This window comes from Hirundo rustica, chromosome 3 (genome assembly GCF_015227805.2).
Source record: "Hirundo rustica isolate bHirRus1 chromosome 3, bHirRus1.pri.v3, whole genome shotgun sequence".
In the NCBI taxonomy this organism is placed as follows: domain Eukaryota; kingdom Metazoa; phylum Chordata; class Aves; order Passeriformes; family Hirundinidae; genus Hirundo; species Hirundo rustica.
In genome coordinates this window covers 35,290,111-35,311,561 of record NC_053452.1, presented here as the reverse complement: position 1 = coordinate 35,311,561, position 21,451 = coordinate 35,290,111, and the positions used below count along the sequence as shown (strand labels likewise).

At 42.6% G+C, this 21,451-nt stretch overlaps 1 long non-coding RNA gene across 2 annotated transcripts in view; it reads right to left on the bottom strand.

Annotated features, from left to right (window-relative positions):
- The window catches only part of LOC120750580 (uncharacterized), a 216,443-nt gene extending 199,107 nt beyond the window's left edge, over positions 1-17,336 (bottom strand). For both annotated transcript variants that reach the window (XR_009207658.1, XR_005700058.1), the window contains exon 1: positions 17,005-17,336. This is a non-coding gene — a long non-coding RNA (uncharacterized LOC120750580). The remainder of the gene's footprint in view (positions 1-17,004) is intronic.
- Positions 17,337-21,451: the final 4,115 nt, after the last annotated feature.

The following is a 21,451-nucleotide window of genomic DNA, read 5'->3' as shown; positions in this document are numbered from 1 at the left end:
CAAGGTACTAAAGTACAGCACAAATACTATGCTGTCATCACTGCTCAGCTGGTTGTGCATCACAGAAGAGGATGGGGGGATCCTTGCTCTCACAAGGTAAGAGTGCCCCAGCAAAAACTGACACCAGTGAAAAACCCCACAACATAAGTCCTTTACAAGAGCTAGAGTAATCTCTGGGTAATTTTTTTTTCTGTTTCATTTAGTTACTAAACAGGGATCTCTGCACCACTAATTCAACATTCAATCTTAGTGGTTCATTTTAAATGCTTCAGTTATTGATGTCAACCATTCCCTCAGTTTCTGCACAAGAAGAGTCTCCAGTTTTATACGGCACTGTCAGAACAAGGATCCAAGATGCACTTAACAAATACCAGCATGGCTTTTGTGACAGGAAAGGTTGCAAGTGGAGACCTCTTTCAGAAGCTCTTAATCAAATTGAAAGAGAATTAAATTTTATAATCTTAGCAAGGCCGTGCTAAGAGGAAAACAGAATGTCCTTTTCCCTAAATTTGAGAAACACAAAGTAGGCTACACTCTCACTCAGAGAAATGGCAGGCCAGCCATTTCTGTAAACTTTTGATGCAAAAATCAATCACCTTCCTTCCTCTCAAAGCCTTCCAGATGTGCCTGCACTCCATTCCTAGGCTTCAAAGCACTCTTCACTTCAGGGTGTGCAAAGATGGAGAGCCTTCCAACCCAGCTCTGCATTTCTTAGACACTCAAAACTCTTCATAACCCTGAGCCACTAGCTCCCAAGTCTTACCTCTCCTGAAAAACAGAAAGGGATGTGGTTTTTTCCTACTAAGCTGAAAAATCTGTTTAGTATAATCCCCCTCCAGAGGCTCACTTGCTGGTGGTCATTATCAGCTTTTAACATCGAGCCTCTTGATGTCCCCAGGCAGCTGCAGAGGCACATTAGCTTAATTCTGTAGATGGAGAGCAGAGGCAAAGATGCTTACCCCAACACAAGCAGGGAGTCCACCTGAAACAGCCAAGGCTCTTGACACAGCCTCACACTGCTCCCTTCCACGACCACAACCTAATCCCTCTTCATTACAGAGCCATAGAGGAAACAAAATGTCACAATATATTTAAGCCTCCACAGTGGTAAAGGACAAAGACCCCTGTGGCTCACTGTGCAATAGCAATCAGTACCACTTTCCACAGTCCACTTGCAAGAAACCACTTCTGCAACTAATTTAATGCCTCAAATTTGCCTCTGAATCAACCACTGAAGCCCCAGATCACGCTGGGACAGGCAGATGATATTATCAATTTCACTGCTAATGAGCATGGAGGAACAGAACAGTTTTCAGTAAGAACAAATGAAAGTGTTAGGTGCTGTTTACACAGACTTGACAGAGAACAGTTGCATATCCTTCCCTCAGAGGCAGATACCTGTGTCCAGAAATGACAACAGGTGCTATCCTTCTCGAGATGGCCACGGCACTCAAGAGTGCTCCTTTAAAAACTTCAGGGGTCTCAAGTATCAGTACCTCATTATCTAAAAGTCTTTCATACCTTTTCTATACTGCACTCCCACAAGTAGCTCCATACAGCTCTGGCTCTCTCTTTCTATGTTTCCAGCTCACCGCTTCCTGTCCCTCACACGGTGCCTCACCCTTTCTGTCCCTCGCACAACCTCCTGTCCCTTCCTCCTCATAGCACGGCCAGCAGACTCCAACTGATTCCTCTCCCAGCTAATTCTCTTTTATCAAGCCCACAGCTGTGAGGGCAAGGCTGCTCCCACTCTTTGACAATTAACACATCTGCAATGTATTGGGGGGCAAGATTGCCTTGAGCACTATCTCTATCTGTCTTCCCACAAACAGGTATCAGCAGGTCTTCTGAATGTTATGATTTCCTGGGGCTAGTTCAGCTGTCCCTCTAAACTAGGAGAGGTACCACTGTTAGCAGGGTAGGCACACTGGTGCAAAAAGTACCTAGGTAAAGTCCAAATGTGGGTATTGGGGCTGCCCCAGAATAAAAATTCTGTGAAGTGAGATGAAAATTAGGTTTCTAAGTTAAGTCAACTACCTTGGGGCATTTGATTCAGCAATGTGCAACAGCAAGATAAAAGTAAGAATTTAAGAACGTGTTGGTATCCTGCTTTTGAAGTGTATTTGTGCATTCAGCCAGCAAAGGTAATGGTGGGTGATTTTAGAAGGTTGCACTTAAATTCCTACCCACATTTCAAATGCAATTTATTCCGGGGGAAAAAAAAAAAAATATTAACATGCTCAAAATGCTTGTTCCTAGTCCTGTTGAAGTCTGGGGAAATTTTGCCAACCAGATCCCAAGAACAGATGAACTGGAGAGAAGGCACAAGGTTAGATGTCTGTAATCCTGCCACCTTCCCACGCGTTACTGCCCAAGGAAGTACACACTGCACAAGACAACAGAACAGCATGCCACAATATTCCCCTCACTAGGAAGGGGGCTGCATCCACCAGTCAGTGGCAAAGAACCACAAAGCCATCACTGATCTGCCTTCACTAGTAGTTTTGTGGCTTTAATCTAAACATAATCATTCCCCAACTAGAAAATTGAAAAAAGGCTAAGGCAACCTGGACAATTCTCTTAGACAGCCCCTATGAAACCACACCCTCTCATGTGAGACAGTGTCTGCGGCATTAACAGGGAAAGGAATCATCGAGAGAAAGCAAGGGGAACCGTGCTCCTTCTAGAGAGACCTTGACAGGCTTGAGAAATGGACCTGTGAAAACCTCATGAAGTTCCACAAGAGCAAGTGCAAGGTCCTGCCCCTGGGTCAAGGCAATCCCAAGCACAAATACAGGCTGGGCAGAGAATGGATTGAGTACAGCTCTGAGGAGAAGGTCTCAGGGTTGCTGTTAGACAAGAAGCTTGACATAAGCCAACAATGGGCACTCGCAGCCCAGAAAGCCAATGAAATCCTGGGCTGCATCCAAAGCAGTGTGGCCAGCAGGTCCAGGGGAGTGATTCTGCCCTTCTATTACACCTTCTGACACCCCATCTGCAGTGCTGCATCCAGTGCTGGGGCCCACAACACAGGAAGGACTGGACCTGCTGGAGTGAGTCCAAAGGCCATGAAGATGATCAGAGGGCTGGAACACCCCTCCTGAAAACAAGATGAGAAAGCTGGAGCTGTTCACCTTGGAGAAGAAAAAGCTCTGGGAAGACCTTACAGCATCTTCCAGTTCCTAAAGAGGCCCTAGAAGAAAAATGGTGATGGAAAATTTTAAAGGGCATGCAGTGATAGAACAAGGGGGATTTGCTTTAAAGTGAAAGAGGGCAGGTTTAGATTACATATTAGGAAAAAAACTCTTTACTGTGAGGGTGGTGAGGAACTGAAAGAGGGTGCCCAGAGGAGTGCACACCCCATCCTTGGAACTGTTCATGGCCAGATTGGATGGGGCTTTAAGCCATCTGGTCTAGCAGAAGGTGTTGCTGCAGAAGGGTTGGAACTAGACAATCATTAAGGTCCCTTCCAACCCCAAACCATTCTATGATTCTCCCAAAAGAAAACAAAGATACAGAGATGAAGAAATCCATCCAGTCACACAGCAAGCCTATGGAAGATTGCAGAGCTGAAAACACAGTTCTTTTGCCCCTCCTAATAGCTTAACTTAAAAGAAGCTAAGTGGCAGTTTTCAGGAAGGAAGGGATAAAGAGAGGAAAAACAAAAACAACAGCAACAAAAAACAAACAAACAAACAAAAACCCACACCACCAACACCCAGACCTGATGTCCATGTCAATTAATGCCTATTACTCTTGTTTGTGAAGCTACCAGAAGGAAAATCTTGCTTATAAGGATCTATACTATCCACATCCTTCCCAGTGTAAGTGGCTATGTGCTTTCTTTCTCTAAATATGAAAATGTTCTCTATCCTTGTATGATCCCACAGACTGAAGGGAAATGCACCATTTGATGTAAATCATCAGAAGGAAACACAAATGATCCCTGTGGAGAGATAACCCCTTCTTCTATCTGCATCTGTCAAGCTTGGCTCATGACAGAATTATGACCCCAAAATAACATTTTAATAAGTGTTTACATGCTACCGCTCCCCAAAGACTATGCTGATAAAATTCCGCCTCAGAACTAATTATGCTTCAAGACAAGACTACCCTCAGTGGATGTGGCAGCAAAAAACAGGACAGGGATAGATCTGTCCTTGGCAAGCTCCGGGCTCCTCCTTGTGGATGTCTTTGCAAAACTGCATGCTTTGCACATGTTCCTGTGAAAGGAAGGAAGGAAGGAAGGAAGCAGCTCAACTAATGTTTCAACATGTCTGGAATTTCCATTGCCTACGGTAGTTATATTAAAAATATGTGAATATATTAGCATGTGTCCCCTTCTCCTGCCCCCTTCAGCCCGATGGGACAAGGAGGGACAGATCAGCTGTCTAATCTCTCCTTTCTGTGGTGTTCAGGATCAGAGCACTGGAAAGGTGACATCACAGCAGCCATTGGACAGACGCCTTCCAACCTCACCACTTCTGTGATTCTGTGAGAAGGTGAAGTGGACAAGACCAGACATCATTGCAGGTGTACAGGTGGGAAAACACATGGCAACATACACCTGAAGACCTGAGGGAGATATAACATCTTGGTGTTCCACATTCCCTCCTTTACATTTCAGATCCGTTTCTATCTGCCCCAGACCCCATGGGAGCAGCAAGGAAACTGAACAAAAGTGAATGAAGATTTAAAATCTTCCCTTTTCCATCTTAGTGAAAAAAAAAAAAAAAAAAAAAAAAAAAAAAAAAAAAGAGCTTCTACTGCTGACAAAAGATCTTCATCTTAGCAGAGATAAGAGGACTAATTAAGTCCATTCCAATACCAGCAGATGAACAGTTCAGCTTTTGAAATCCCTATATCAAGACTCAGACTACTGCTACAAGTAAATATTCCCACAGTAGTCCTGAAAACAGTGGGTGCCTCGAGCACATCCTTGAATTATTCAGCACACAGCCCTTCCCAAAGCAGGTGGCTTAGAGACACACTATAGTCCAGTGCTGCATGATTATTCACTGGGGCATGAAACATTTAAGTTGTGTGTGTGTTCAACGAATGAAAAGAGCTGAGGAGATAAGTCCTCCCACAGTCAACCAAGCCACATGACTGATTCAAGAAAAGCATCAGCTGGTTTTATCTTGCCCACACTAGACACCCCTGTTCTGATGGCAAGGCACATTTTCCATCTACAATGGATACCTAATGTACATCCACATGCTCTTTTGCTACCATGGTAGCTTTAGCTTCTCCCTCCCCTCCTTCCCTTGTATTGTCACCCCTAAACAGCTTCTCAACCTTCATTTTACTGGTCAAATAAGAAAAGTTGTTGAAGTCTCTTCTTATACTTTATGTCTGCTTAGACCCGGGGCTATGCTAACACCTATCCTAGTCCACATTTATTTTCCCTGAACATAGTGTGACCAGAACTATCAGGCATAGATTATATATATGTAGAGAGAGAGAGAGAGAAAGAAGATATAGAGATATTTCAGGATCAGAGATTAACTTCTCCAGAGCACTAACTCTTTCCTGGCTCCAGTGGGAATACCTTAACAGAAACATCCTATGCTTACTTTTGATACTAGGATGCTATGGCTACATATATGCTGACGTATAATGTAGTCTTTCCCCAGTCTGCAATCTCCACCATGCAAAATAAATCCTTGCATGAAATGGTGAATCTGGAGTCTCTGTTCTCAAGAAATCTTCTGTTTTATAATATTCATCTGCTACTGTGTCAGCAGAAAATTGTTTCTCTTCTGACATATGTGAAGTTCGTTATTCTGGTTAACCTTCAATGTTCATAGTGTATTTAAAGAAACAGATTTCTTTAACCCACAAGTGATGAATATAATTTTGATCTGTTTTAATTAAGAAATAGTATTCCCTGACTTCACTAATAATTTCTGAACTCCACCTCTCTAACAGTATATCTGTGCATTCCAAAGATATTCTATATCTTGATCTCTGGGAAGTGCTTTGGTAGGAGCTGAAGAAATTTTGGGACAGAATTTTGGCCCTTTTTGTACAACCTACGAAGTGCACCAGTACCTCTGACCAAAAGCACCCAGAACTTCACAACAAAGATGTCAATGCCTGCCTGGCCTGTTGGCTCTCCATCTCACAACTCTGAGGAAACCCTTTGCTCTGCCTGCTCTCGGGACAAGAGCTGTGCTGCAAGACAACGTTTACTCGTTCTGGCACATGCAGCGCATCAGAGTCTGAGGATCAGCCCGAGGGGCACGCTGCTCGTGCTTTATTTGTTTACCTGCACAGAACCTAGACCACACTTGGCTCTAAAGCAGTCACGGGCAAAATCACCCATCAACCACAGAAAGGGCAAAACCGCAGCAGTGCAAAAGGTCAATATCTCAGCCCGAGCTTAGCACTGTCAGAGATCATTACAACTCCAAGAGCACATTTTCATGAAGAAACAAGGCAGTGACAATCCTTCAGTTTGGGCTTTTATGCTTTAAGGATCTTTATCCAAAATTCAAGCCACTGCGCTAAGGAGCAGTAAATATAGCAGCATATGTCCTTAGACAACCTGAGAAGGATAACAAGTGCTCTATAGTTATTTTCTTGACATGGCTGTGTAATCTGCAACGGTAACTTATTTCTTCATCCTAGAGGCTCACGAGACTCTCTACCTGGGCTATATAATCTGAACGAAAAAGACCATTTCATCTAGTGATGATAAGAAATAAAGAAAAAGCTTGCTAGAGGAAGATGAGACGGCCCTTCGGCTGTGTAACATTGCCATCTAGTGATCCTCTCCAGATGTAACACAGGAGACATCCCACCCGGCCGCGCTTAAATCACCGGGCCTTATCCTGAATCACCAGGGAACCTTACATCAGACACTCCGCCCTGGCCAGAAAAAGTCATCCAAACTGATTTGTAACAGTGTTCTAAAGCCAGCTTTTCTATATATATATCATAAAATCACAGAATAGTTTGGGTTGGAAAGACCATGAAAGGCCATTAGGTCCACCAGCCCTGCAATGAGCAAGAGCATCTTCAACTAGATTAGATTGCTCAGAACCCCATGTAACTTGACCTTGAATATTTCCAGGCATGAATGAGGCATTTGGACAACCTGTTCAAGTGTTTCACCACCCTACCCACCACAAAAAAAATTCCTTTAACCTAAATCGACCTTCTTTTAGTTTCAAACCATTACCCCTTCTCCTATTGCAACAGACCCTGCAAGAACTTTGTCCCCATATGTGAGTAAATATAAGTCTATCTTCAGGGTAAATAGATACAAACTAAATGTTGTCCCCTAATCCATTGACCAAAACAGATTTTGTTCACCCCTGCTTAAAGCTCTAAGTAAACAGTGATCTATAAAGAGAAGGATAATAGAAGAAATTGCCCAGAAGTCAACACTGAGGATAACTACTGGAAAAGTGAAAACTTGCACCAATGCTCATTCCACATTCACATTTGAAAACTCAGCAGACAATCGCTCACTATGATTAACCTTGGCTAGGGAGCCCTTTTCCCACAACAGGAATAAGGGGAACAGAGGAGAGGAGTGGGCAACAGTAAAAACAAACACCAAGTGAAGAAACACAACCCAGAAGAACCTTTAAGGATGAAAGCACACCCAAATCTATTCAACATGGAGAGCTTTGACATATCTGGCAGTGTCGGCAGCGGGCAGTCTGAGAGGCAATATTTGTGTGTACTTGCTGTGTACCAGCATCACAGGATATTTCAAAAGGTAGACTCTCACAATGATTTTTACCCTTAGGTCTTCCTGTGTCTGGCTCAGGTGGTGGTCAATGGGAAAGATCAATGGAGTTTAAGAGACTCAAGACAGGCTACTCAAAAAATTTGCAGTTAATCTAAAACTCAGCTGTGCCTGTGCAAACAGCAGATCTAAATAGCTTCAGAGGGAGAAAACAAAAGGAATCACGGACTTACTGCCCCCAGGCACTGCCCAATGCCAAACCCTGGGTTGCTGGCACCACTGTAGTTTCTTTCAATAAAAATAATCATAACAAAAATCAGGGGGGGAAGAAAATGAAAGAAATTTAAAAACTGAAGTGAAACAAAGCAGGAGGGTTTTACTTTCCTTCTTAAAACATGGTTCAAAATATGCTGGAAGGAGTCAGAATTAGAAAGGTCAAATTCTCAAAAGAAACAAATTAGTTGTAAGTCCAAATCATCAAAACAAAACTACTCAAGACAGAAAGTCATTAAGTGTACACAATAGTATAATGATATAGGTAAAACAATGAAAAGCTGTTCACCTGATGTCTTGTTCTTCTTGACTATTTGACAAGGCAATTACTGTCACATTTAGCACTTTCCTGTGTATTTCGGGAGACAAGGTCTAATTTTTCATCCTTTTGAGGAAGCCTCACACCAAAATGTCATGAATAACTAGCGAGTTTTTTGTAAACAGTCAGTAGAAAATCCATTTACAGGACCAGTTGTGTGTGCATACAGGTCCTTCTATGAGGCTCCTAATTCACCATTCTACCTTCTCATAATTTGAGCACCTACAGTGAGAGCACAAGTATTCTTAAGAAATAAATCAATACAAATCAAGAGCAAAATAACCTGTGTCAAAAAAAGAAATCATCTCTCTGCCTTTGTTAAAAAGATGTACTGAAGAGATCTGTAATTATCACCTGAGAAAATGCACACTGCCCACAAAAGCCATGTACTCTGAAGACAGCACAGCAACACTGCAGATATTTATGTGTTTTTCTCTCCATTTTAAGTATATATTTGCCACGAAAATTTTATCCAAATATGGATCGTGAGCTGATGATTGTCCACTTTCTTGAGCTAGGAAAAGGTGTTTATTTAGAACAGACTTAATGATTAACAGACTTAACACATTTTTATGCTTCTCTGTTTGAATACTATTCTGTTGATAGCATTTTTAGTTCAATTTTGATATTGTAAGAAAAAGATTCAGAAAACTAGTAAGTGCTATTGGCTGAGGGCCTCATTCAAATATACAGCAAAGATTCACTACAATGTTTCTTACAGCTTTCTGCTCCTGAGCACAGTAGAACTGGTTTTTAACTGCATTTTAATCTTTATTTACTCCCATCTTTATCCTTACAGCTGAGTGGGTTCTTTCTTTCCAACTGATTTTTCAGACAAACCAAGTCCATATGTTGGACTTCACACTCACTAAAATGCAAACAGAAAATAAAGATGAGAACTGAAGCCTCCCTCCTTCCAGCTACACACCTTAACCACTAAACCACAAACACAGACACTCCAGACAGAGATTTAAAGCTTACATACCACACTAGGTAGCAAAATTACCCCTTCTCTAAGTGTAATTAAAAAGAAATCAGTCACACAAAACCGCATTTTGTAGGGTATCTCCTACAGTAGACCAACTCCATGAGCACTTGCAGAAGCAAGCAGCCCACAAGCCAGAGGCAGAAGTGGACTTTCACTCCTGTGCCTGCAGAGTTCAGCCATCACTTAATCCCTGTGGTGCTTCCCTTACCAAGAAAATGATAATTCCTAACACGTGCAGAGTGAAGACACTCGGGGAACTTCAGTCAAGTGAAGATGCCCCTGCATAAATTAGAAACCTCTAGGGTCTAAACACTCTCTAAACAAAACTCTTTGGGTCATAATTTAAGAACCAAGGGCCTGAATTTATCCTAAATCAAATGTCAAGCATATAAATTCCAACTTGCACTTGGTCTTGTTCCTACCATCGTTCCATGCAATGAGCCTTGAGCTGCAAGAGAGGTTCCTAAACTCTGTGAGACCGCTAAATACATTAACCACAGCCAGAAGTTTCAGAAGGAACACGCAGAGAGAGATGAAACCGGGACAGCCCTGCAGCAAGTGGAAAAGAAAACCATTCACATGCAAAAGGTATCAATCTACAGCCACATCTACAAAGATGCATCCCTCATAACTGCTTCTCCTGCACTAACAAGCCTGCTGTGTGACAAAAACCTTGTGAGCCGTCGTATTCTGCATTTGTTGCTGTGCTTTGCAGGTTTTACAGCCATCCAACAACTCCCTTTTCTTTCTGTAATTGGCTCCGCTCAATACTTCACAATCATTTTTATTCTCTGTCTCTCCGGAGAGTTAAAAGGATTTAGACTTTCACTCAGGAGAGAAATTAAACCTCTAATTAGACCAGGTGTGCCTGGAACTGCATTCCCCAGGAAACCTAAATAATTCTACTTTCATTTTGCACGTTTATAAATCATTAGAATGCGAAACCTGTAAACAGGAATTAGGAGCTAAAACTGTACTGAAACACCAGGAATGAGTGTATGCGCCCCACGCTGAAAACATCCCATGAAGCATTAAATTTCTGCTCCAAAGCTCACTGGAATTACTGAAAAGAGACCCATAGGGGTTTGGATCAAACCTGAACTCTGCAGGCACACAGTGTTTAACCAGACAGAGCTGCCCCAGCTTGACAGAAACAGCTCAGGAGCTGCAGGTTAGCTCATCCAATGTGCTATATGAGGTTCCCAGGGCCCACGCAGAGGCTTTGCATAAAGGATGAAAGCATGAGTAAAGCTGGACCCGTGGTGCTAAGTGCCTCTGAACAAGAAACAATCCGCCTGCGGCTCAGAGAAAATTAAAGTGTAAAAGAAGAAACAATTTGCTTAAGGTCACATAGGAGAATCCGAATTTCATTTTCAGATGATTCACGTCATCTGAATCCCATTCTTGCAGCTCATCCCCTCACTCTGAGCTCTGCCTGCTGCATTGGAAGGATGCACTTTCAACAGCCTTCCTGGATAACACTATTGGTGCTGGGAAAAGCTGGTGTTCCTGAGTTAAAAAGACATCAAACTCACTCTCTGCAAGGAAGAAAAGGTTATACTGGTAGTTCTGAGCAGACAGATCTTTGGAAGAAAAGGTTATCCTGATAGCTCTTCTGATCAAATGGATCTGTGGAGAAAGGTTACCCACATGTGTATCAAAAAGTGCTCAAAGGGCAGGGCCACTCATATCTCAACAGGCATTTCTTTGCTATTTATTGGATTGCTTGATTGTCCAAGAAAAAACTGATGTGGAAATCAAATAAATGGCATTTATGGTTCATCCACACTAATCTAAAAGGATGAAGCCTGCTCACATTGGTCAGTTAAGCATCCACTGATTTTCTCAACCATGGAACAAGTGCTGGCACATCAGTAATTAAAAAAAAAAAAAATCACCTAAATTCTACTTCCAAAAGAAATGAACTTTTCTAACATTGGTTCTGAGCATATACTATTTTTCCTAGGACCTCTCTCTCCTCAACTTACTCATAAATCTCCCCCATGGAAAATTAGGCATAACAGCTACTGGGCATTGCAAAACACCAAAGCTTTTTTTTTTAAAAAAAAAAAAGTGACTTCAAGAATCATGTGACAGCTAAGGACCAAACAAGTAAGACTTACAACAACCAAGGAAATACAGTTGATTAAAATGAGACTTGGATCCTAGTATTTTGGGCAGACTTTGACACGTACAAGAAAGAAAATACCGTTAAAAAACATTTTTCAGTCCATATTTTACTATTAATTCAAACAAACAGGAAAACAAATCTCTCATTGAAGAAAGATCCCATATTTCAAGTCTGCAGCAGCCCTTAGCTCTTCTACTTGCAGTAACTTTAGCTAATGACACCACATTTGCTCAATTTACCTAGTTTTTATTAAATGACACTCAGCACAGAGTCCAAGGTTGTAGCCATGACGCAATTCTAAAATTTCCTTCTTAGAAAAGAGTAATGACTGGAAATGGATGAAGGGTTGTTTATCCGGTTCAATTTTAAAAACAACTCAAAGCAGATATTTTCATTACTATCCATCATCTTCTGCATTAGTCACTGAGATTAGTGCAGATGAAGTATAGCCTCTAGCTCACCCTTCTAGCTTATTACTCACAGGAGTGATCCTATTTATCTGGAAATAATGGATTTTTAAATTTTTCATAAGATAAGAGTAGGAGACTGGTCTAGTTGTATCTAATGATTTTTCACTCTCCAAATTACAAGATAAGGTTCTGCAATTCAATTGCATCAAGCAAATGGTGGGGGACTATTCTATAAACACCACACAAGTCTTTGTATGACCCTGATTTTCATGTGTAAAAGATTCTACACAGAGGGGTTTTCAAGATACTTTAAAAAAGGATATAGATATATACTCATGTATGTATGAAGATTCTGCTTTCTAGCAAGATTATGTTTAGAATATGCCACTGCAATCACAGATACACACATCTGGAAAGCTGAGATAAGTCTTGGGCTGCCTGGCGCCCTGAGTCAGAGGACCACAAGTGTGGGAATAGTGACTTTAGATTTGTGGACACTGAAATTGTAAGGAACCAGCTGTATCAGCTGAATGTTCACAGATCCTTGGAGCCTGATGGAATTCATTCCAGAGTACTGAGGAGCTAGTGAAGTTATGGCAGGACCTCTCTTGATCAGGAAACAAAGGCCTTGGGAGTCTGGGGAGGTCCCTGCTGACTGAAGCAGGCCAATGCTATTCCACATCCTCCTCCAAAGGAGCATGTGAGGGAAGACCCAGTGAACTACAGACTTGTCAGACTAACCTCAGTAACTGCAGCCATTATGGAGCACCAGATTCCGCTGGGTACTGCTGAAAGGATTTGAAGAATAATGCACTCAGCAGGCACAGTTAACATGGGCTCACAAAGGAAAGTCTGGTTTAACTCTTTAGACACCCTACTGTGATAGGGCCACCTGCCCAGTGGACGAAGGGAAGATGGTGGATGATGCAGATTTTCTGGATCTAGGGAGGCTTTTGATACTGCCCCTCACAGCATCTTTCTGGAAAAGCTCTCCAGCTGTGGGGTGAGCAAGTCCAGGGTGTGCTGGGGGAAGAGCCGGCTGAAGGGCAGAGCTCAGAGGGCTGTAGTGATCTGGGCAGCACCTGCCTGGCCACTGGTCACCTGGGGCTGCTTGTTGGCAGCAGCTCAGTCTGAGTCAGCTGGGTGTGCCCTGGCAGCCAGGAGGGCAGACTGCACCCTGGGGTGCCTCAAACAGCATCACCAGCTGCTCAAGAAAGGTGATTGTCCCGCTGAATCCAGCGTGGTGCAGCCTCACCTCGAATACTTGGGCAGTTTGGGCCCCAGAGTTCAAGAAGGATGTGAAGGTCCTTGAGTGTATCCAGAGGACAGCAACAAAAGCAGTGAAAGGATCAGAAGGGAATGTCCCATGAGGAGCAGCTGAGGGCTTTGGGCTTCTCTTGTTCGGAGCAAAGGAGGCTGAGGGGTGACCTCACTGCTCTCCACAGCTTCCTGAGGAGGAGAAGGGGAGAGGGAGGTGCCGAGCTCTTCTCCCTGGTATCCACTGATAGGATATATGGAAATGGTTCAGAGCTGTGCCAGAGGAGGTTTAGACTGCACATTAGCAAGCACTTCTTTACGGAGGGGGTGGTCAGACTCTGGAACAGGCTTCCCAGAGAGATGGTCAATGCCCCAAGCCTCTCAGCATTCACAAGGCATTTGGACAGTGCCCTTAATAACATGCTTTATCTTGGCCAGCCCTGAGTTGCTCAGGCAGTTGGACTAGATGATCACTGTAGGGACCTCGCAACTGTAGTCTATTCTAAGATGGCTGCAACACAGGTATAGGATTTTTATTTACAAAATATAATGGATTAGGATCTCTGTGCAAGCCTGATATTGTCTGAGGTTATGTGGTATAGAGCTATGGAACTGGTCCTCTATCTGCTGAGCTTCACCCCAGTGGACTCTTGAAGTTCCAGTGTTGGAAATTATTGCCAAAAACCTGGTATGATCTCAAATGAAAGTGTTTCCAATACTAGTGTTACTACAGGTTCCTAAATAAAATCATGTAGTTATAAAAAAGAAATAGATAAGGGAAAAGGAGGGAAGGTCTGTACTGATTTTTCTGTAGAAGACATCTTATAATGTTACTATTGAAGCTCAGACCCGTTTGAAGGTTTCAGTAAACATTTAAGATAGTGATCACATTCCATAACAGCTAACTTCAGAGTCACAATAAAACTGTGCTGACACAAAGAAAACTCCTTCAAGAACTGACTGGGCATAAGTTACAGCTACCCGTGCAGTACAAGTGCTGCTCTTGCACACCGCACAAAGCCTTGGAGGAGTGCTGCAAACACAGCACAGCCAGGAAAGACTCCACACAGAGAAATTCCCAGAGGCTGCCTGGGTGTGCAACTCTTCAGTGCTACCCAAGAATATTTTGTGATAGCACGAAGCACGCTGCCTGCTTCCTCTGCTGAGGACCCATAAGCCGTGATCCACTCTTGTTTGGAGAAGTCACATGGCACAGACGTAAGCACAACAACTGAGAAGGGCAGTCACTGGTTTTAAGACCTCTGGCAGCATCCAATAAGGCGGCTTGTCCACAGAAGGCTGCCAGAAAGTAAACATATCCTCAAGATATGCTCAAGAACACATACAGGAAAAAGTGCTGACAACTGCTTGGATCAGGAACACAACAAAGTCACAAGGCCAACAACTTTACGAGAGCCCACTGTGGTCCTGCGGCTCTTCATCTCATGGTAACTTTAAAAAAAACATCAACAACTCCTTTTATAGGTCATTGTGAACTGCCTAGAAATACTGGACTTTAATACAAATCCCTAAACCTTGACTATCGTTTAAGAAGAAAAGTAGTCCAAATTCAACCTCCTACACCTTTTCACTGTACCATAAATAGAGGTGCTACTCATTTTCTTTGAGTCAAGCACCTCTGAGAGCTCAGTCACATAATGTACTGATATAGAAAATACACCACCTACTTCATCCTGCTCAGCATTGTACACACAGGGAAACGACTCTGAATTTGACAGCCTTCTACTGGCAGCCCTTCAGTGTCTTCAAATCACAGTCCATACTCGAGATAAACAGAGAGGAGGAAGGCAAGGACTGACCCTGCAATGAAACTAAAGTTTGTAGCCTGGCATTACCACTCTGAGTCCATCATAACCCCTATACATAACTCATAGATACCATATAAATGTGTATTCACACGTTCCCCATTTTTAAATTCATAATCAAAACACTTCCTAGTGCTCAATACTTCACCTTATGCCAGAAGGCAAGAGTACTTCACAAAACAATTTGTGGTATTTTGGAGGTTTGTTTGTGCAGATCAATAAACACTGGAGTTCAGTTACACTTAATTTCAAAAGGTCAGCAAGCTTTTTACATTTCTTTCAGAAAATCAACCGTTCCTAGGATTTTTATCTTGTTCAAAAAAAAATGTACCTCACATCATGCCTGTGACAAAACAAGGTTTTAGAAATCCTTGACATTCAGCAGTACACATAAAAGCTACATCAAAATTACCTTTGAATCCCAAGAAACAGCTGACCCTTTAAGCCACAGGAACAGCAAATACTTGTACAAACTTACAAAGCAATTGCATAAGCAATCAGAAGTGAAGAACCACCCATACTTGACTCAAGAAAGAATAATTAGAATTATATCAACTACAGAAAGAAATAAAACTATGTCAGATTTTTTTCAGTGCCATACATCTATCTTTAGCTCAATAAACTGTTAGGGGTAAGACTGAAACTTTTATCAGGATGAATGCTCTCCCACAAGTCTTGTAAATTCCCCAAAACCTAGAGTCACCTGATGCTTGGTGTAACCATGTAGGGCCAATTTCTACATTTCTGAAAGACAGCAAAAAACACCTTCTGAAGATTAACCACGGAAATAGAAGTTTCTGTCAACAGAAACATTAAATCTCATACACTATTAGATTACAAAGAACAGGAAAAAAAAATGTAAAGTACTTTTAAAAAGGTACGCAAGGTCTTCAGTAAAAAAGATCAGTGTAAGTCAAACTTATTTGATGAGTAGCTAATGCAGGGAACATTGAATGCAGGGCACACATTCTGGCTTTCTAAGTATGAAAAACCTCACAGAAGGTGCAGCATTTTACACAGCAGACTGGAGGAAAATGTTTTCAAATAATCCATTTGAGGAAGGAGGAGAGAATGTACTCTTTCCTTCTTTTTAGTAAGATTTTCGTTTCCCCTAGAGGTCTCAGAAGAAGCCCATAGCTGCTGTGCCAAATAACATGTTATTTTACTAAATGTCTCCGTGCTTACCAGGTAAGAGGAACTCTCAGCACTGGCAGACTGGCTCTCAATCGACTGGTGCCTGAATCTGTATCCTAACTACAGACACACTTTCTTAAAGTGAGCATGGTTAAAACTCTTCACCTGCATTCCTCAGCTGGTCGCATTATTAAAAACAGGACAGACCAATCCCAGACAAAAGGGTATACACCCACGTTTCAAGGCACTGTGCAACAATCTCCTATGGGACTTTGGGGCTCACCCACCTTAGAACAGCCATTTGTCTGGAGGGAATATTCTACCACCATTTGAGATCAAGGAGGTTGATGGATAAAGGGTGAGGGGGACCATGACCAATGGACCTAACCCAAACAGCCTCATAATAGAAACATTCTTATGGTGCAGAGAGAACACTCATCAGGCCTACAGAGCACCTGCAACTAAGCCAGCTCTCAGATGTTTTTTCAGAATAGGGATTGATTCAAACAAGTGTTTTCCTTAAAGCGGGAGCTTAAGCAGTAGAAAAATCAATAGAAGCATTTATCAGGAAAAGACAAAACCCAGGTACTTTTGATTCAAAATGAACACCGTGGGGAAAACTAGGTTCAGAGTGCATCCTTCAGTTCAAGCAGAATCAGAATTTGTAGTGGAAAGTTGTGTAATATAATTGGCTAACTCTTAGCACGTCTTTCAACATCAACCTAAAATCCCCCTACAAGTAAAATGTTATTAAATTTTATTAGCAGTTACACACGCACACACACAAAAAATATCAGTAAACTATGCTGGAGATAACTGTTATTTAGCTGGTCAACAAACAGTAATTACAGCACTTTCAGCTTTGTGTGGGGATTAATACAACAGATAATGAGACATTTACAGGCCTGCAAAAATTGTTTTTTAACATACATTTACGTAAAAATAATAGTAACTACATCAGTACCTGCATAAGCCTTGAATACACATGCAGCCTTGGTACAACTTGCGACTTACAGCGAGAGGAAGTCTTCTGCAGAGTGAAAAACTGGTGGAAAGATGCTGCTAACTCCAATTCTTTTTACTACATTTTTAACATCAATACCTCTCTCTTTTTTTCTCTTTTATCTTGCCTACTGCCTCCTTTTCCTCATCTCCATCTTACTACTCCCTTCAGTTATCCCTCCTAAAGTAACTGGCCTGAGGTGATTAACAAATCTTCAGCACCTGCAGGCTGTATCGCCGGGCTCACCTCTTCAGCAGGGCTTCCCTAGAGGATCACAGGTGAGCAGGGTTTGTGCTGTTGAATAGATTCCCTGGAAAAAAACAGTGGGGAAAAAAATTGCACTTCGGAAGCTGAAAAATGACAGATGTTCCCAGATTTCTACGTAATGCTGGCAAATCTTGGAGTTCTTTTTATCTCTTCTGTCCAGAAGGGTTGCAGGCTAGAAATGACATTGCAAACCAGAGATTAACTCACCGATTCTCCGTCTGGGCACCAGAGGTAAAGTGCCATCAAAAGCAAAAAAACCCACTTCTTGTCCACAGCACAGGATGGACATTGACCTATTAGATGAGTCCAGAGGAGAGCCACCAAGTTCAGCCCAAAGGAAAGAGCACTTTCCCTATCAGGAAAGGCTGAGAGAATTGGGATTGTGCAGCCTGGAGCAGAGAAGGCTTCAGAGTAACCTAACTGCAGCTTTCCAGTCCCTGAGGGGAACTTAGGAGGAGGCAAGACTATTTACCAGAGCATGAACTGACAGGACAAGGGGGAATGGGTTCATGCACTCACAGGATTGCTGTCCATGCCAGGCACAGCAGCAGCATCCATTGCCACTTGAGAAATCCAGCACAATGCAGAGTTCAGTGATTAATGAATGCACTACTGCACAGTGCAAGGGAGCAGTAAGTTCCCTCCCTCCTCAAGCGTAGTCCCTCAGCTCCCATCTCCCAACAGCATGTATGTGGCCAGAGTCGCTCTGTCTTGCCCAAATAATTTTGATTGTGCAATAGTTTCAACAGGAGAGTAGCCTCTTTATACCACAGGAGTCCACAACTTGGTGCTTTTGTTTTGTCTTGGGAGACACAGGTTTAATGCCTCCACCTACAGAAGGAATTAAAGATTAAGATCTCACTATAAAGTCATTCATAAACACAAGAAGGGGACACTGGCATCATCACTTTGGTTAAACAAATGGAGAAGACCAGTCCCTGCTGCTTTTTTGTTGTTTGGGGTGGGGAAGAGCAGAAAAGGGAGTGCATTGATGTATGACCTCAGGGTGTTGGGACACTGAAATCCCCTGGGATCTAACTGAAGGAACCTGAGATTGTATTTTAAGGAAAGCAGTGTAAAGAACAACATGGAAAGTCCAGTATGTTCCTCATATCCTGTAATCACTGCCAGTACCTAGATGTTGATGGCTTCATTCTCAGGACTATTGCCTTGAGAGTACAAGTGATGAAATTACATACAATTAGAGGGATTTCACTCAGGATTTTCTCCATAATTCAACATCTCTCTCCTGTAATGCTGCAAAAATATAATGGGCTTTTTCTTCTGCACAGAGAATTGGGCTGTCACAATACAAATAGTAATCTGACATTTGCAGGGCAGGATCATGCCATGTTTTGCTGAAGGGCATTTTGATAGGTCTTTTCATACACTACTCTTGACCAAACCTGGTAATCAAACAGATGGAACAAAACGAGCACTTACTGACTAAAGCAGTGCCAGCCTCTCAGCAACCCAGCTGTGTTTGCATGGCACAAAAAACCAGCACAACATTAATTCCCTCCTGTTCCCCTCAATAGAAAGAGACTTGCAGTATACAGGGGAGAGCACTTAAGAGGTCAAACTCATCCCCAATAGACTGATGCCAGTGCCACAGCAGCAGCTGATTCTGAGGAGAGTATTTATCTGAGAACAGAATGCGGCACTGCTCTATTCTTCTATTCAATTTCAGGTAACATTTATTGTACACGGAAGGAAAAAATAAGGGGTTTTTTTCTATAACAATCCCCATCATCCAGCAGTGCTCTCCAAAGATAAATATAGGTCCAAACTTCTTCCCCAACTTCAAATTAGCTTCTAAATAGAGCATAAATTGTATGATATTCTTATGCAAAAATTAGAAAAAGATGGCCCCAAAGATATCAAGCACATATCCCCATTAGATGGTTCACTCATATTTAAGGGGCCAAAACCACAAATCAGTTTTACTGAATACATGGCAAATTATTCACAGCATCATAATTAACATTATAATGGATTTATTCAAAAGGGAACTAGTATAATAATTACACAAGGCGTTTTAAATGGGAAACAAAGCCAATTGTAGCTATAGCATTCTGAGAATTCCATTGTAAGCTGAATTGTCCACTTCTGATACTGTGAATAATTGCACACCCATTTATTTCTAATAACCTACTATTTATGTGCAATTTCTTTTGTCCTTCTAAATGGTATGAACCCATTTAGAGAAACCACCTTCAGGGCAACTTACCAATTATCCTTATAAAAATGTTGCATTGCTTTGGATTAGCTACACATATAATTAAATGCCAATTAACTCTTGTGTTCACATAAGTTAGCAAAAGTCCGTGAACTCCAGCAATATAACACTGCATTTAATTCTAAACAACTCTTTCTAAAAGAAGGTGATTTATATATAATCACCCAGAACACAACAAAATTGCACTCAGTTTGGCATTAAAAGCATTATCGAGTGCAGGTGTCAATATTTAACGTGCAAACAACAAGTGCCACTTTCCAGACCATCCCCAAACAAACTCACTCACTGCTTCACTCTCCCAGCGCACCAGTATTGCAGCCACTCTCCCACACACAGCCATGAGCAGCTCCATGATGCCACGCATTTACTCACCCTGTTCACCTCAGGTGACACTGACATTTCACAAATTGCCTTAGAGTTGGCACGTTGGATTACTCCCACCTACTGCATCCATGCTGTGGGACTCTGCTTTCCTCTGGGTTACACTGCTGAGCGTCGGTGTTGCTCAGAGGGGCTGGCCCTTGCTGATGTGGCTCCCCAGAACTGCAGTAATCATGACTCCCAGAATGGAGCTGACTCTTGCCTGGCCAGCCTGTTCATGTCTATGTGCAAACCACCCAGCAAACAATCAATGTGCTTCTTTTCAAGCTCCTTTTGTCTCTTTAAGCTCATCATAAAACTGCTGGAGTTTCTGTAGATGCTGTAGCATCTCAGTAGCTCCTGTGCTCAAGACACTGTGCCTGGCACTGCCCCAGGGGACAGCAGGGCAGCTGTGGGGTGCAGTGGGACCTGCCAGGGGAGTGATATGCTACAAGTGGGTTACAGAGGGAGAAAGCAAGATTCAGTCCTGGAAGCCTCCACAACTTCTGAAAGACAGCAGTATAGCTGTACCAGAGCTGTGGATTGTCTTTTCCTCTGATTCACAATGATTTAATGCTGGACTTTGAACAGTTTTCCTTCTGAAGCAAACTCAGGCAACTTCTGTTAATGTTACTCTGGAGGGTCTGCCATGTCAGCAAAGAGCTTTATATTTACAGCATTTAATAATGATATTTACTCTACTCATTACATAGTTATCTTTCTATATTCGTGCATTTTTCTTCTCTTTCAGTGCCCTTGGGCTTCCAGTAAACAATTCATTTGTAGACAAAGCACTTGTATGGCCCTCAAATCGTAAACCATTCAAAACATGGACAGTGAAAAAGGCAACACAAGAGACCTGGAGGGCTGACCAGAAACTGTCCAGAAACTGTGAAATCACCCATGTGTAAAATACACTGTCTCTTGTGCTTCAGATTGCTGAGTTAAAACGGCAACAGTCAGGGCACGGTGGCTGGAGAGGCATAAAACGGCCCGCAAAAGCAATTAAGTGCCACAGAGACATTTGGACTTGATAAGAACAGAAGATTGTTTACAGCCCTGTTTATTCCTGACCATGAATACTGTGCTTTGTGTACAACAAGGACCTGAGCAAACCCCGGCGCTCTGACACATTTGTTGCTCTGCTGAGGCTCCGGAGGGCACAGACACTTCCCCCTGGCACCAGTGTGCAGGTGGTTTTCTGGGCTTTCTGCTCCAAATTATGATCCCCAGCCATATGGGGAACACACTCATCAAACACATACAGCCTTCAGAGCTGATCTCCCTCTGTACCCTCTTGTTTTTATGCGGTCCTGTTCCCCCACATGCCCCCACATCATGTTTTTTCTCTCTCTGGCAAGAACACAGTCAGGCTTTACTGCTAGAAAAACCCTTTGGAGTTTGGGACTCAGACAGAACAAGGAACCTACTGTGCTTTTCACCACCAAGTGACAATTGCTCACCCCAGGCAGGCTGGCACCCTCGATCACCAGGAGGGGAACAGACTCCCAGCTGCTTTTGCCCCAGCTCCAAGAGCTAAGC